This window comes from Mytilus californianus, unplaced genomic scaffold (assembly GCF_021869535.1).
Source record: "Mytilus californianus isolate M0D057914Y unplaced genomic scaffold, xbMytCali1.0.p SCAF_7, whole genome shotgun sequence".
Taxonomy (NCBI): domain Eukaryota; kingdom Metazoa; phylum Mollusca; class Bivalvia; order Mytilida; family Mytilidae; genus Mytilus; species Mytilus californianus.
The window spans coordinates 68,152,841-68,168,977 of NW_026262723.1; positions in this window are offsets into that span (position 1 = coordinate 68,152,841).

Here is a 16,137-nt window from a genome sequence, read left to right on the forward strand (position 1 = left end):
ATTCTCTTTTTTCGAATTTTCTGCCGACAGGCGAGACACTTCTCTGTTTCAATAGTTTATTAAAGATAAAAAATCAGCAACAAAAAAGTTTGATGTGTTTGATTTTGCAATTTAATAAAGGACTTTCCGCTATGACTTTTTTCTTGCAGTTCGGTATTTTTGTTATTTTACTTTTTATCGCACATTCCTATTTTTTTTTTAGAAGCATATGCAGCCTCTGTTGTAAATACTTAACCTATATATATGCGAGGAGCTATATGACTAAAAGGGACGATATATTTTAAAATCCTTGCAATATCTTGCATGTTTTTCTACAGTTTAACACCTACATGTATTCCTTTAATACAGTCCAAAACGGGGGAGGCAAGAATTTGTACTTTTAATTCTAGGTACAAACACATTTTTTTTCATTTTTCAAAAGTAAACCTTAATTTCTTTAAATTCACAAAGATGATTTGATACGCCCTCTGCGCCCCATGAATCCGCCACTGTTTTGATATCACGCAGTATAATACTGTTGACACGCGAATAGTTGTTCTGGGCATATGATAAATGTTATATTGCATTCTGTACATCTAGTCTTGTGATCAGCCGTCTTTTATTTTTTCACTGTGGGGTGACATTTTTTCATTACTACCTTTTGATATTCATTTTTTTCTTCTGATATCTCACACATTCTTTTTTCATATTTCTTGTTGCAAGCTGTTTCTTTTTAAAAAAATTTCAATCGCAAACTTAAAAAAATCTCTGCCCGTCTCTCACAAGAATCAAATTGTAGCCCTCTTATTTCTTCTGAGGATGGTTTGATGCTAAAAATCACTGACATATAAGCATTGACTGCCGAACTACTACATATACTCTCGAATATATATGTGAGAATGAGTGAATTAGACAGTGTGAGTGAGTTAACGAGAGAGAGAGAGAGAGAGAGAGAGAGAGAGAGAGAGAGAGAGAGAGAGAGAGAGAGAGAGAGTATGTGTAAATAAATGGAAGAGAGCGACATTATGTGAGTGAGTGAGTGAGTGAATGAATGACAGACAGTTTGTGTGAGTGAAGGCGAGAGAGTGCGTAAGAGTGAAAGAGAGGGAGGGTATGCGTTTGAGTAAATAAGATAGAGAGCGTTCGTGAGTGAGAATGAGTGGATGTGAGTGAACGAAAGGGATGAGTGTATGAAAGAGAGAGTCTGTAAATGAGTGAACGAGATACAGCATTTGAGAATGAGTGAATGAGAGAAAGCACATTGGAGTGAGTGAACTAGAGAAACAGTGTGTATGTGTAAACAGTGTAAGAGTGAACGAGAGAGGTTGAGCGATTGGGGAAATAAGAGCGACCAAAGACGAGAGTTTGTATCAGCGAACAAGAGTAATGTACGAGACAGTGAGCAGAAAAGAGTGAGTGAACGAGAGAGAGAGCGAAAAAGAGTGACTGTACCAGAATTGATCGCAGCAGAGAAAGTGTGAGTGAACTAGAGAATGTATGAGTGAGTGAGAACAAGACAAGGTAAGTGAGTGAACGAGAATGTTTCTGAGTGAGAAAAACAGAGCGTGTCATATTTGTTCTTCATTATCATCTTATTATAATACATACAAACATACTACCATAGTAACGTTTTATCATTTTGAGTAAAGGGGCAGCCTTTCAAATGTGTTTACATAATCAATCATTTATTTTATCATTAACTGATAATGTAATGTTGGCTCCTTTTAAAAAATTCAGAACCCTAAGGACAACTATATAGGTATAACATTTGAATCCGATTGCAGGCTTCACCACAAAACCAAGGAGTATAATATGAAATAACAAATTACATATAAATAATAATAATTACATTACATGTATGTTTCATTAGAATACGTTATTTTGATTGGCAAACAGCAATCTCGCGTCATTCTGAAATTAACCTTCATTTCAAAATGAAATGTAACATTCATGATGGGACGAGCTTTCACAATAAAGTGCACAGGTAAATAAAAGAAAAACTTGATAGAAATTGTGTTTTCATGATCCTAGCAAAAAAATGTAATTATAAGTATTGAATGCTTCTTTAAGTAATTTTATAGGATTGTAAAAGCGTTGACCGTGCGCACATTTTTAGAATGAAGCGCTTTTGCGCGTCATACAAATGTACTTCGGTCAACGCTTTTACACCCCAATAAATTTACAAAAAGAAGCATTCAATTCTGAAATAAATAATCGATTTAAACTATAAAAAACATATGAAATAAAGAAATGCAAAACCATTCATCACGAGCTCCAGCGATCATATAATGTTGAATGTAAATAAATGCATCAAAAATCTGTGAATATGTATATACATTGTATATCTGTAAAGATGTATATATACTGTATATACACTATTGCTTATAGTTACTTATAGTTGATTTCCAGTACAGGATCCCTTAAGGTTCCTCTTCACCAGACTCGAAATTTAAGTTTATTCTAGTACTATTTTGTCCGTGATATTTCTGTTCTATAGTCATTATAATATAGCTCTTCGTCGGACCAATATTTATCTAGTCGGTTTTTTAAAGGCATTAATGGATGGGGCCTTTGTTATTTTATCTGGTAGTTTGTTCCAGGTTTTAGCAATTCTAACAGAAAATGAGTGTTTACGGATAATAGATTGGAATCTTTGGTGAATGACTTTGTTACTGTTTGTCCTGCTACTTTATCTTTGTTGAGAATCATCTGCCATTTTTAAAAATGAGCTTACTTCTTTGTCATAGTAGCCATTGATTGTTTTGAAGGTTTAACTCATATCCCCTCTTATTCTCCTATAAGATAGTGTTGGTAAGCCTAGTTTTTTAAGTCTATCTGGATAGCTCATGTCTTTAAGACCTGGTAGTTGTTTTGTTACCATTCTTTGGACTCCTTCAATTTTATCAATATCTTTTTTCTTATATGGAGACCAAATTGAACTAGCATAGTCCAAATGAGTTCTAATCATGGTTTTATACAATGGTATGAATGTCTCAGTACCCATGTATTTAAATGTTCTTCTGAGAACTGCAAATATGGAGTTGGCCTTGTTCACCTTTTCATTTATGTGATTCTCAAAAGTGAGTTCTGAGTCGATAAGGACTCCTATATCTTTTTCCTCTTTAACCTTTGCTATTGGAGGATTTAGTAGACTATAATTTGGTGAGTGATCAGTGCTGTTAGATTTCTTACATATTTTCATGTATTTACATTTTTCAGGGTGAAATTTGAGTAATCATTTGTCACTCCAGGCTTCCATCTTGTGTAGATCTTCTTGTAGAATTTCTATGTCATTCTGGGTTTTTATTTTTCTGAAGATCTTGGTGTCATCTGCAAATAGGTAGGCATCAGAATCCACTTGGTCTGGAAGATCGTTTATGTATAGTACAAATAGTAGTGGTCCTAATACTGATCCCTGGGGTGTCCCTGATGTAACATTCGCCCAATCCGATTCTTCACCATTTACTATGACTTTTTGTTTCCTGTCTTCTAAGAAGTTTGTGATCCACTCTACTATATCTTCATTAATACCAAGATTTTTAATTTTGGCTATCAATCTTTTATGAGGTACCTTATCAAAGGCCTTCATAAAGTCAGTATATACGCAGTCTATGTCTAAACCTTGATCTAGTGCCTCTGTCCACTTATCAATCACTTCTAATAATTGAAGACCAGTTGACCTTCCTGCAATAAAGCCGTATTGTTTTTTAGAGAATAGGTTGTTCTTTTTCATGTGCTCTATAATAAATTCACGCAATATTTTCTCCATTATTTTACATACTACCGATGTCAAACTAACGGGCCTATAATTTTTGGCTAGTGATTTATTTCCCTTTTTAAATATCGCACTTATCATTGCATTCTTCCAGTCGTTGGGTACTGTCTTACTCTCAAGTGACTGATTAAAGATAATACATAAAGGTTTAACTATTGACTCAGCTATCTCTTTAAGTAATCTAGGGTGTAGTTTGTCCACACCTGGTGAGATTTATTTATTTTTAATGCAGATAAGTGTTTCAGCACTACTTCAACCTTTATTTTTTGTTTTGACATTTCATTAATTACTGGTACCTGGTTTGGTGTTGGCACTTCTCCGTCAGGTTCATTGGTGAATACGCTGGAAAAGTAGTCTACTAGCATCTTTGCCTTTGTTCTGTTGTCCTCAGTTTTATCTAATTTTGTATCTTCTGGATCTATGCGTAAATCCACAATTCTTTCTTTGGTTTTTGTTTTTGATTTGATATAACGCCAGATAGCTTTAGGGTTTTCTTCAGCTTTTTCTGACAAATTTTTTTCATATTCCCTCTTCAATTTGTTTACTCTGCTTTCCACTTGATTCCTTATCTAATTGTATTCTTTCCTCACCTCTGGGTCATTATTTTGCGTTATCTTTTTTGAGAGGATATTTTTCCTTTTAATTTTATCTTTGGTGTTTTGTCCATTTGGAAGTTATTTTTCCCTCTGCCGATTTGTTTCCTTTCTTTCGTTGGTATATATTTTTTGTCCATATCTTAAATTATACTTAAAAGTGACCTCCAGTTTTTGTCTATATCGTTTCTTTTTGTAGTAGATCTATCCAGTTTATTTTGTCTAATTCTTCTTTTATTTTTTTATGTAGTTACCTCTACTGAATAATTTAAATATTTTTGGCTTACTTTTAATATTTGTATAGCAATTAAAGTCAAATTTCATGGTACAGTGATCGCTTTTTCCTAGTGGACTTTGGTATTCTAAATTTGAGATCATTTGTTCTTCATTTGTCAAAATCAGGTCGAGGGTATGGGGTGTGTTGGTACCTCTCCATCTTGTTGGTTTAGTAACATGTTGAAATAAGAAATTTTCTTGTAGATTCTCTAAAAATTTGTATTTATTACTTTCCGTACTATCACCTGGTGAATTCCAACTGTCCCAATTTATTTCTGGAAAATTGTAGTCTCCCATTATTAGGATGTGTGAGTAGCCTTTACTACAACCTTCGGTAGTAAGCATATTTAATTGTTTAATGTGGTCATGTTATCTGTTTGATGGTGATCTATATATCAGGCCTAATAATAGCTGGTCTGATTGATTTAATGTAATCTTTATAAATAAGTTTTCTTGGAATTCTGCATTCATTTGGACCTGTGGTGCGTCCAATTGTTTATCTATATACAATAAAAGACCTCTGCCTGTGTCATTGTCTAGATTATTACCAAACATATTGTAATCGGATACATCGGCTAAAGAATATTCTGAAATTTCTGGTTGGTACCTGTTATTTTTAGGTTTAACCTCTGCACTACCAATTATTTTTGGTTTATCATCTCTTGTTCTTACTATTAATTCTGGCAGTTTGTTAAATAACTGGTCTGCGTTCGTGTATATACAGCTTAATTTGGGTAAAACTGTAAAATTATCTACATTTACACTTTTAAAAACCTTTTTACCATTAAAATTATTTACATTCTCATTTCCTCTTTTCTGTTTTAGGAGTCTAGCTTCCTTAGTTTGACAACCTTCCTTGCCCAGGAAGGGCCCCTTACTTTGAAGTGATAATCCCCCGAAACCTCTTCTTCGGTTTTTTTCCTCGCTTGCTCCCACAACTTTTTCTCTTGTTCTCTTTCTGCTTGAGTAAGGTCGTTACTCACTCCAACTTTTGCATATTTTGGATTAGCTTTTATATAATGTATGTGTTTAAATAGGGTAATCTTTGGTTCTGCACTTGGTAATTTTACTAAGATTGGTTTATTTAGTTTTTCTTTGTTAAATTTTCCTAGTCTTTTGACAGTTTTCAAATTTTCGATATCTAGTTGTATTTTGCAGTCTTTAAAGAACTCGTTTAGTTTTTCTTTGTCAGCTATATTTCTTTCTTCTTTGCTCTCTTCATCCTTTTCAGGAATCCCAAAGACAATTAGATTGTTTTCTCTTGATTTTCTCTCATTGATTTCTTCTAGAACATTTGTTACTGTCTCCTTTCTTCTTTTAGGGTTGGTTGTGTTATATACCTCATCATTTGGGGATTCGCCATCTCCTGTATTTTCTGGCTTTTGTATCTTACTTATTTTCTCAGTTATTATGGCTTTCCCTTCCTCCTCGTTACAACTTTCTTCTGTGGTTGATGCTGGTGCCTCTAGTTTGCTGATTTCCTCTTTTACCATCATCTTTACCATATCCTCATTACTGATTTTTATTTCCTCTCTAGCAATATCCTTAACTCTGTCCTCGTCACCTTTATTGTCAACAGTCTTTTCTAGGGATGTTATTCTCTCTCATAGTTCTCCGTTATCTGTTTGCACCTCCTTTCAATTTCAATATCGGTGACTGCATGCTGCTCCATGACTATCCTGCATTTCCCACAAAACCACATAGCATCTGTTTTACATAACATACTGTACTCTGCTTTTGTTTTCTTTAGGCAAGTTATGCAGAAATGCTCCTTGCACCTTTGGCATTCCATAAGTTGAGCCTCTGGCTCCTTGAAGATTTTTATACATTTAGCACACGTCCATGCTTCATCCTCATATGACTTGTTTTAGTGACGATTTTGAGCTTATGATACTGCTTTTCCTGGTTGACGCCATTTTTCTTAATTTATGAATAAAGGGCTTCCCTAAATTCCTTGTTCACCTTTTTATTTCTTATACTTAACAGACAAAAATTGTATAAGGCTTCCTTACACCAATTTATATCTGTAATTTAGTTAATTTTTATTTAAAGGACAAGGCTTCCCTTGACTATTTAGATTTTCAAACAAAGCTATCCTATTGTGACAGGGCTTCCCTGTCACGGGTTTAATTTATTTAGGGACAAGGCTTCCTTATCCATGTGACATAGAATGCACTCTCCAATGATAGAAACAGGGGCTTCCCTGTTTCTGGATAACTATACACTTAACTTATTTCTAGGACAAGGATTCCTTATCCGCATAGAAGTTATACAGCACTGACCTTTATAATAAAAAACACGGCTTCCTTTGTTTTTATTCTTTCTTTTTATATTGCTTCCTTTCCCTCCGAGTTTTAAATCAGAGACCTTTACTCAGAAGACAAGGCTTCCTTGTTTTCTGTTCCCCTTTTAATGAAACTAAGCTTACCTCGATGTAACAGGGCTTCCCTATCACTTTAATCTACATTCATGCTTTTATGATATTTATCTCAAGACAAGGCTTCCTTGTCTGCGAAACTGGTTTATCAATCTTTGGCTTCCCTATCTATAGAATCAATATTGCGCTTTGTTATATACAGAACAAGGCTTCCTTATTCTGTCTAACCTCAATAATATTACTTTGCCTAGACAAGGCTTCCCTATCTGGGTTTTAGTTTATAGGTATGCTTACAGTTACCTTCTTATATTTGCGACTGAAATGGGGCTTCCCTATTTCAGTAACACCTCCTTCTGTTAACAAGTTTCAGACACCTCTAGTGAGAGCTCCACCATTTTGTATACCCATAATTTGGCCAGTGTTCGATTTGGGTGTATGCCGTCAGACAGTAGTTTGTAGTTCTCTCTGTACCTTACCCTGGTCCTGTTTTTAGGTTTATTGGATATGATTTGGTCTTGTGAGAACCGCGGCGCTGTGTACTTTTCATTGAGCAGTTTTAAATGTCTATTGTAGTAATCTACTTGATAACACAGTTCTTTGTCTAGGATACTAGCTTGTGTGACAGATCTATAAACTTTTGTCTTGTCTATGACTAGTGCCGGATAGTGCCTCTTGTTTCCTTCCTTTTTTGATACTATTCTGGTGCCACTATATTTTTTAACTACTAGGGAGTATTTTATTGGTTTTGTCTGGTTGTTGTTTTGATCTGTTGTGTATTTATCTTTATTTTTCCCTTCTCTGAGTGCTTTGTAAAATGTAGAAATAGAATAATATGGACATTCAAGAAAGATTATTGTGACATATTTGTATCTTGCAATTATTCTGTTAATTCTCTGTAGCCTGTTAATATTGATTCTGTATTCTGATAGGGGTAACTTCTTAAATATATACACTTTCCTTTTGTGGTGATTTCACAGGTGCCAAACCAGACTAGAATTATTGGATCTTTTTCTTTCAGTTCTTCCAATTTTGTAAGGAGACTCTTTATATATTCTTCAGTGGCGGCTGTACTTCCGCTCCTGGCTACAACGTGGAACTTATCCCGGACACTGTCTGGGACCACTTTGTTCACGCTGAACCCCTTGCTGTCCGTGAAGAGCACGGTTTCTCTTGTAAGGCCCTGCCTTTTGAATAGGTTATAAACCCTTTTGTATTCCTTAATAATTTTATTCACTGACATGAAGTTCTAGTGGTTACGTAGTATCAAGTTCGGATTTCAAAATTTAAAATTCAAAAAAATCCAATATGGCGGCAATTACTATATATATGCCTAGTGTCAATGCACAGATTCAAAAAACGTGTCTCGCTACTCGGACATTAATTAATCCATATTTACAGTTATATACAGTTATTTATGACTTATTGTATGAAAATATTTCACTTATTTGACAAATGAATCACAGAAAGCACACAGAAAACTTATCTTTTTGACTTTTTGCTTGAGCAGACAAAATCTCGACCATGCCGACCGGAAGTCACGTCAATTGACTATGTATGTCTGCAAAGATGTATAATTTTATACACTGTTTCAATATATCTTTACAAATGTACAGTGTACAAGCATCTTCAAAGATTAGATATTATATACATCTAAACAGATGCATTCCAACACATATACAGTTCATATGCATCTTAACAAATGTTAAGGTTAAATATATTTTACAAATGTACAGTTTATATATCTTTTGCATGTAACAGATGTAAATGAAGATTGCTTGTATTGAAGTAGCTTTGTATTTTTTTGTCGTTTTCGTTTTCTGCCTTGGTGATGTCAGTTTTACTTCGAATCTAATGGCATAATTCATTAAATATAAACAAAAAATAACATTTCCCTTGGAAAAAAAAAAAAAAAAAAAATGAAAAAACTGGGAAATGTGACTTTTTTACACTCCCAGAATTTTTATCATACTTTTTAAATTTTCTTCAATCCTTTAAAGCAGGAATGCTGTTAATTTCAGATTATCTTGAGCATTTTCTACATAGATATAAGCACTCACAATTAATCTCAATGGAAGTGTTGTAAAACTTTCTTTGAGTAGTATATACATTGTTATAGTGTATCTGTCATGTATATTCCAATAAATCGTGTAGTTTTAAACATTAATATCTTATTCACGCCATTAATGTAGTCCTTCTCGAATGTTGTAAGGAGTTTTGAAAGATGATTATAGGAGCACATCGCATTACGAATTAAAGGATTATGAAGAAAATTGTTTTATTTCTTGCAGTTTATATTATAGATTGTTCAGTAAAGCACAGGGCTTATGCACAAAAAATAAAGAATAAGTGCGTAACTTGTCGGATCTGATGATATAGGCTTGCATGTAAAAATCCACACCGAATTACTTCACAGCATTGATCATTGGTCTGAAAATACATGTTAAAGAGGCAGTGTAATAACATACTACGACGCAAATCAAAGTACATAGCGTCTTAACGAACTTTATTGATAGTTAACACATTGACATTTATATACTAGTATACAAACTCATCACATATTTTGAATATTTTTTTATGATAATGAATAGTGTCGTCTGATAAGTAAATAATTTGTTTTGTTGTTATTTGATTTTTTGCTAAAAATGATATAGTAACAAGGGGCAACTAAAAAATGGTAAATCAAAGAAAGGCATATTGAAAAGACGAAAGCACAAACAACAGCTTAAACCTGAAATCGTTTTTTTTTTCGGCACCGACCATTTATCTCTTGGGTATGTGTTGTCTGTTTTTTTCAAATTAGAAAAAAATTAACTTGTCTCCGGAGACTGTTGAAAAAATAACTTGTTTCTGTTGAAAATTAGTATAAACAGCATAATAAAATCTTAATTGATTTAAACAAAAATATTATTTCTCCTGTATCTTATTAAAAACAATTTGTTTTTTATTAAAGTTTAAAAGGAGGTTTCTTCCCCCAAAATCCTCTTACAAACCCATAAAAAAAGTTGAATGGTACGGTGATTTAATAAACGACATGCCTAGGTGGTTTGATTTCTGACAACTAGCTAGACTTTCGAAACGTCTTTCCCATTCTTAAAATTGTCTGACCGATGAGTGAATGACCAGTTTCGAATGTGAGCGGTCATATGGTGAGCTTGGTCTACTGACATATTTCACGCTTATATATTGGCGAGTTTTGGAAGCGTCTATGGGGCATTCGATATCCTCGGAAACAAGATTCTCGGAACGTCTCGTAAAGTTTCGATCATTTATACAGGTAGTTGTTTATGTCTTTGATACGGTCCCGCTATGGATAGGCTACCACGTGACATTGTATAGTTCAACTTGTAGATCGGAAAATTAAGAAAAATAATGACTCGATTGCAATAAAAAATCATTTTTATATTGCCACCTACTTGCCTTTTGGTAGAACATATGCGTTTTTAATAATGCGACATAATCAGAATGTTTATTAAATATCAAGTACAATGATAACGCAATTATATAATTCGTGCTTTGAGACGGCCCCTGTGTGCGTTGTGTGTGTAGTATTTATTGTGCATTGTGACAATAAATCTGGGAATTAGTATTTATTGTGCATTGTGACAATAAATCTGGGAATAGTATACTTATATATTATATCTCAGAATAAACTGATTATTTCTTAACGTTTACCACGTGACATTATTTCCTTCAATCACAGCCTGGGCAAATGTCGGAAAGCAAGAAGAAAAATAACAAAACGATATTTCTGTTATAAATATTAATCTTAGGTCGGAAAGCATAATCATATTTAAACAAAACAATATGTCTTTCAAAATATTTAATTTCATTAAAATACACTAACAGACCAAGAAAATATTCATTAAAATTATTAAGTTTAAACTGAAACTAAATATATAATTAATAGAATATAATGTTATATTATGTCCGACATGTCTGAACAGTAAATACATTTATGAAAATCATATGCAACATATTAGCACCAAAATTCATGCAACTATCAGGGATGATTGCACATAAGTTAGTGAAATTTAGGGGAGACCGGGGATGAATGAGACACTTTTCACGTTTTTGTCTTTACCTACAAATCGACTGTTCGCAGTTTTCTCACTAGATCTAGCAAACTAAAACAACATCTCGTGCACATTTTAAAAAGGGTTTGACTCCACTAAGGCTGCTTCTTTAGTCACAACTGACGATTTGATGGAGGTTGTCGCATGTCACTACCTACCCCGTATGTGGGGTAGGTTGTGACAGAGGGTGGGGTAAGTTGTGACATACATACAGTAATGCCAGCCCTGTTTACATGCTCAAATGTACATGTTAACTTTGCTTTGTGTGTTGTTATACCGGTATCTGAAACTTGACGGACCTTATGATAATACGTATACGTATACACGATGAAATATTCAACGTGAGGTACCCAAATTGCACCTATTTTGACAGTTTTTTTCACATACGTTTATTTATGATCCAGACAAAAGTTCCCATTCTGTGTTTATTGTGCTGCTGTACCATTATGGACTATATGGTTCCACCAATTTAATTTTGAATCCATACTAAATTATAAAAAATGGGTTTGAACAGACCTCCACACGATTCATTATTCTGTAATGAGGAGGACCCAAATTGCATCCCTGCTTAAAATCACATCCGTAAAAATCTAATTACGGATAATTTGTTTTATTTCTTCAAATATGTAGAACAATCTGACATTAATCTATGCTTACTATTCTTTTCTTAAGAAATGGAGGCGAGTAAAATATTTTATTTTCTCATTTTAAAAAGATGACCTTTACGGGGTAAACTATTTGTATAAACTAAGCTTATACTTGCAGAAGGTAGAAGACCTAGATGTTTCATCCTTGTATGCAGACGCTTTACATTTCGAAGTTTCCGTCTGTCATTTTCCATTGTCCTTGACCTCATTTTTTAAAGTTCAGCAACTGTTTTTTTGTCATGTGAAGTACTGACTTATTTTAAGTAATATAATAACTATAATTGGTATATGGGATCTATGCTAGGTCTTCGTGTCCATCAGACAGGGTTCACCTGACCTCGACCTCATTTTATGGACCAGTGATCAAGGTTAAGTTTTCTTGGTCAAGTCTGTATCACAGATACCATAAGAAATAGGTCAACTATATTTTGCGGATGGAATGATTGTAAGGTGTACATGTCTGTCTAGCAGATTTCATCTGAACTTGACCATTTTAACCTCATTTTCATTGTTCAGTGTTCAATGTTAGGTTTTCATGGTTTATGTTAATCAGATACGATAAGTTATATGTCAGCTATATTTGGTTTATGGAATACTTGTTATGTGATCATGTCTGTCTGGCAGGGCTCATCTGAAGGCTCGTTAGTCAATGTTAAGTTTTCATGGTTATTTCCGTTTGTCAGATACTATAAGCAATAGGTCAACTATATTTGGTGTCTGGAATGATTGCATGGTGTTTATGTTGTCTTGCAGGGTTCATCTTACTTTATGGTTAATTGGCTAATGTTCAATTTCGGTAATTAAATACTATAAGCAATAGTCTAACTATATTCGGTGTATGGTATGAAATTCAATCATGATAAGTAAAGCAGGCGAGACATTTCAGAGTCTGCACTCTTCTTCCAAATTCAGACGGCTGCCGATCTCAAACTTCGTTGTTCATTAACAATGCAACTTATGGCCCTTTCAATTATTCCACATGATGTTGTTCCACTGCTGGTTTTACGTGCATACGTCCGTGGTATGTAGGTCTGAAAAGGTAAACACTATTTTGTTTAAGTTGAACGAAGAAGCTATGTTATATAAGGCATATCTATGTTGTCACTTTAATATATAATTTATTTAATCAATAGAAATATTGTGTTGGTATGTGATAGTGTATTATGTTATAATATCCAGTATAGCGTTTGCATTGCGGATAAGGCATTGGCAGATGCTGCTCAAATGGAAATTGGTGTTAATTATGCATGTCGCATAATTTCATAACTTTTATCCCACTGTAATTAATTGTATGTCTGAATATTTTTCCCCACAAAACAAAAGTGTTTTACGTAAGGTGCTGTATGAGTATTCCTTCATTAGATTAAAAATGATTCATATTGGAATCAATTGGCGAAATTAAAGACCCACAATAAAACTTCAGTACGATTTTAAATCCTTGCATTTCACAAAAAACGTCTTTAATATTTTACAATAATCATTTAATAATGTTTATCAATTTACTGATAATACAGGTTTAATAAAAGTTTAAATTCCGTATTTGTTCTTGAGCCCCTCTCTTTCCGTATTCTGAACCTTGTCCGTGTCTGTGACCCTTTCACTGTGTGACGTCACTATCATACGTCACGTTTAGAATTTTCTAACGTTCGATAAGGAAGCTTGCAAGCGTTATTCAGGTTATGGCCTAGCGTCAGTGTGGGGTCGTGCTCCTCGTTCACTCTAATTCCATTTGTTACTTCTGTTACCAGAAGAGCACCTACTTGCCAATATTACAAATGCCGGCGGTTTGTATCGTCTTGCCAGACCTCGTTTACTATTTTTTCCTGCGGCCGATATTATTCCACATAGTATTTCTTTAATTATTTAAATCCTTGATCAGAATATAGGAGATGTGGATTGATTGCCTATGAGACAATTCAACTGTATAAACAACGTGGGTGTAGGCACCTAAAGGTGACCGTACAACCTTCAATAATGAGCAAGACCAATACCACATGCGGCCGATTTTATTCCACACAGTATTTCTTGAATTATGGAAATCTTTAATTAATTACATGTACTACGTTAATTATTTAATTTCGTTTTAGTATATATGGTTTTATAAGTCTCTGCTTATATTTTGTATAGCAATATATTCATATAATGGAAATTCAGACTTGAAGAAGAGATTGATGTAATAAATAAATTGTGCATCAGTAAATACTTGATGTTTGTTTTTATTGATATTATATTTTTAAATTTTCGGAAATGATTCATTAAAAGGAATGTATGTTAATTAAATTTCAATTCTTTTTGTTTTGTTTTTAATAGTTTAACCTCATAACATCTTAATCTTTTCAATATGGTGCGATTTCGAAAATTGTGTAGCGGATCAAGGGGAGAAGAGGGGGGGGGGGGGGGGGGGGGGGTCCGGGGGTTGGAACCCCCTTTTGTTTGACGATCAATGCTTTGAATGGGGACATATGGTTGGAACCCCCCTTTATCCTGGGTTGGACCCCCTTTTAAAAATGGCTGGATCCGCCCCTAGTATTCATTGAGTTGACCAGCTATCATACACCCGTCTTGATTTTTTTTCATTATATTACACCCTGTTCACACGACACAACATTAGTTTGCGTTTACACATATTTCGGATTAAATGGCCATGAATCCGGAGTCAAAACACTTGAGGTAGGCAGTTTGACATCCGAATTCAACTAGCATTAGATTTGAGCCTAGAATGAATATACGTGATGAAGCAAATGCGTATTGTTATCCAGAGTATCAGTGCGTATGCTTTTCACTAACTTTTCTTTGCGCTGCGGAAGAAAACCACATGCATGCATAGATATTAATTTCACTCGCGAACTGTGAATTTTCGCATTTCTTATCTAAATTCAGGACACGGCAGTTAGAGCTGGACATGTGACGTTGAATCATGGTCATCATAAGTTGAGGTATTCTGACCGCTAGCTGTTTCTCTTTTCTTTTTCTTTTTGTTTGAGTGACTGTCCTATTATAAACTTTTAAATTCTCAAAATACTTAGGATTTTCTTCCCAAGGAATAAATAGATAATCTTAGATGTATTATTTGGCAAAACCTTTGTTTCGGAATTTTGGGTCTTCAATGCTCTTCAACTTTGTACTTTATTCGGCCTTTTTAACATTTTTTTTTCAAGCGTCACTGATGAGTCTTTGTAGACGAAATGCGCGTCTGGCGTACAACATTTTAATCCTGGTATCTATACATTTTTATATATCTACATAGGATACATATCTTTTTTTTTATATTAATTGGTTCTTATGAGAGCATATTCAGGTATTAATAAATCTTCTTCAGAACTAAGTTTTTCCCATAGAATATTTGGATTGATTAAAGTAACTTCAGGAAATCCTTAAAATTTGAGATGTTTTTATAAACCGAATTAATTGTCAGTTTATAAGAGGTCCAAATGTAGCTGGTGTGTTACTCTCAAAACTAAAATACGAAACATTGTTATAAGTTGCATGCCACAGAATTACACTTCGCATGGAAATTGGACTTTAAATTTCTCTATACAACATCTACCGTGAGTAGAGACGACAGCTTCAATAATGAGTATAAGAAATATTTGAAGCCATCAAGGAAACAAAATATGAAGATATGACAGACGAAATAAATGCATCCAGATTATTTTAGCAAACTGAGTGCTTAAATTTATATTGCGATTGGTCTGTGCAATTTGCTTTAGACATTCGGTTTGCAGAAACTAAGAATTGCAATAGGATTTGGACTTTGTATGTATATTAAACACGAAGAAAAACTGATGTACACTCCCAAGAAATAAATAGAATAATCAGCCTTAAAAGGTAAATTCATATAGTAGCTGTATACATTTTTCTATTTCCAACTAAAGTACAACATCTCTTTTAATTGACTTGTGTAAGAATCTACACACAATTACAATTACATATTTTCACTAAAGCTGTTTTAACATCATCGGTATATTATTCTATTCAGTCAATTATTTCTAAAGCCAAAAAAAATTCAGCAACATTTTTTTTGTTACCAGTCCGCGGTCTGGGGTTCACGTATTGCTTTTCTTTTCTTAAAGAAAGCAACTTGTTATTTGCAGCAATGAGTCAGGATCCTTGGCATGAATAAGCAGTTATGCACGTGCATTAAAATTTACATTAAGATCTTGATGTCATCGTTGACACTTTCGCCCGTAAACATAAAAGCATGATGAAATTGGAATCAATTTGTATCAATTTTGAAAATCATGCGTAAGCATTTGCTTTGTAACTACATTCAGGCCCTAAGTATTAATAAATTTTTGAGACAGTTTAAAAAGACAATTAACTCCTGAAAAAATTCTAAGTTTGCCCTGTCCTTGTTAAATATATCATATTGCGTTATTACTGTGATTTGATTTCTCGATTATATCTACACTATGAC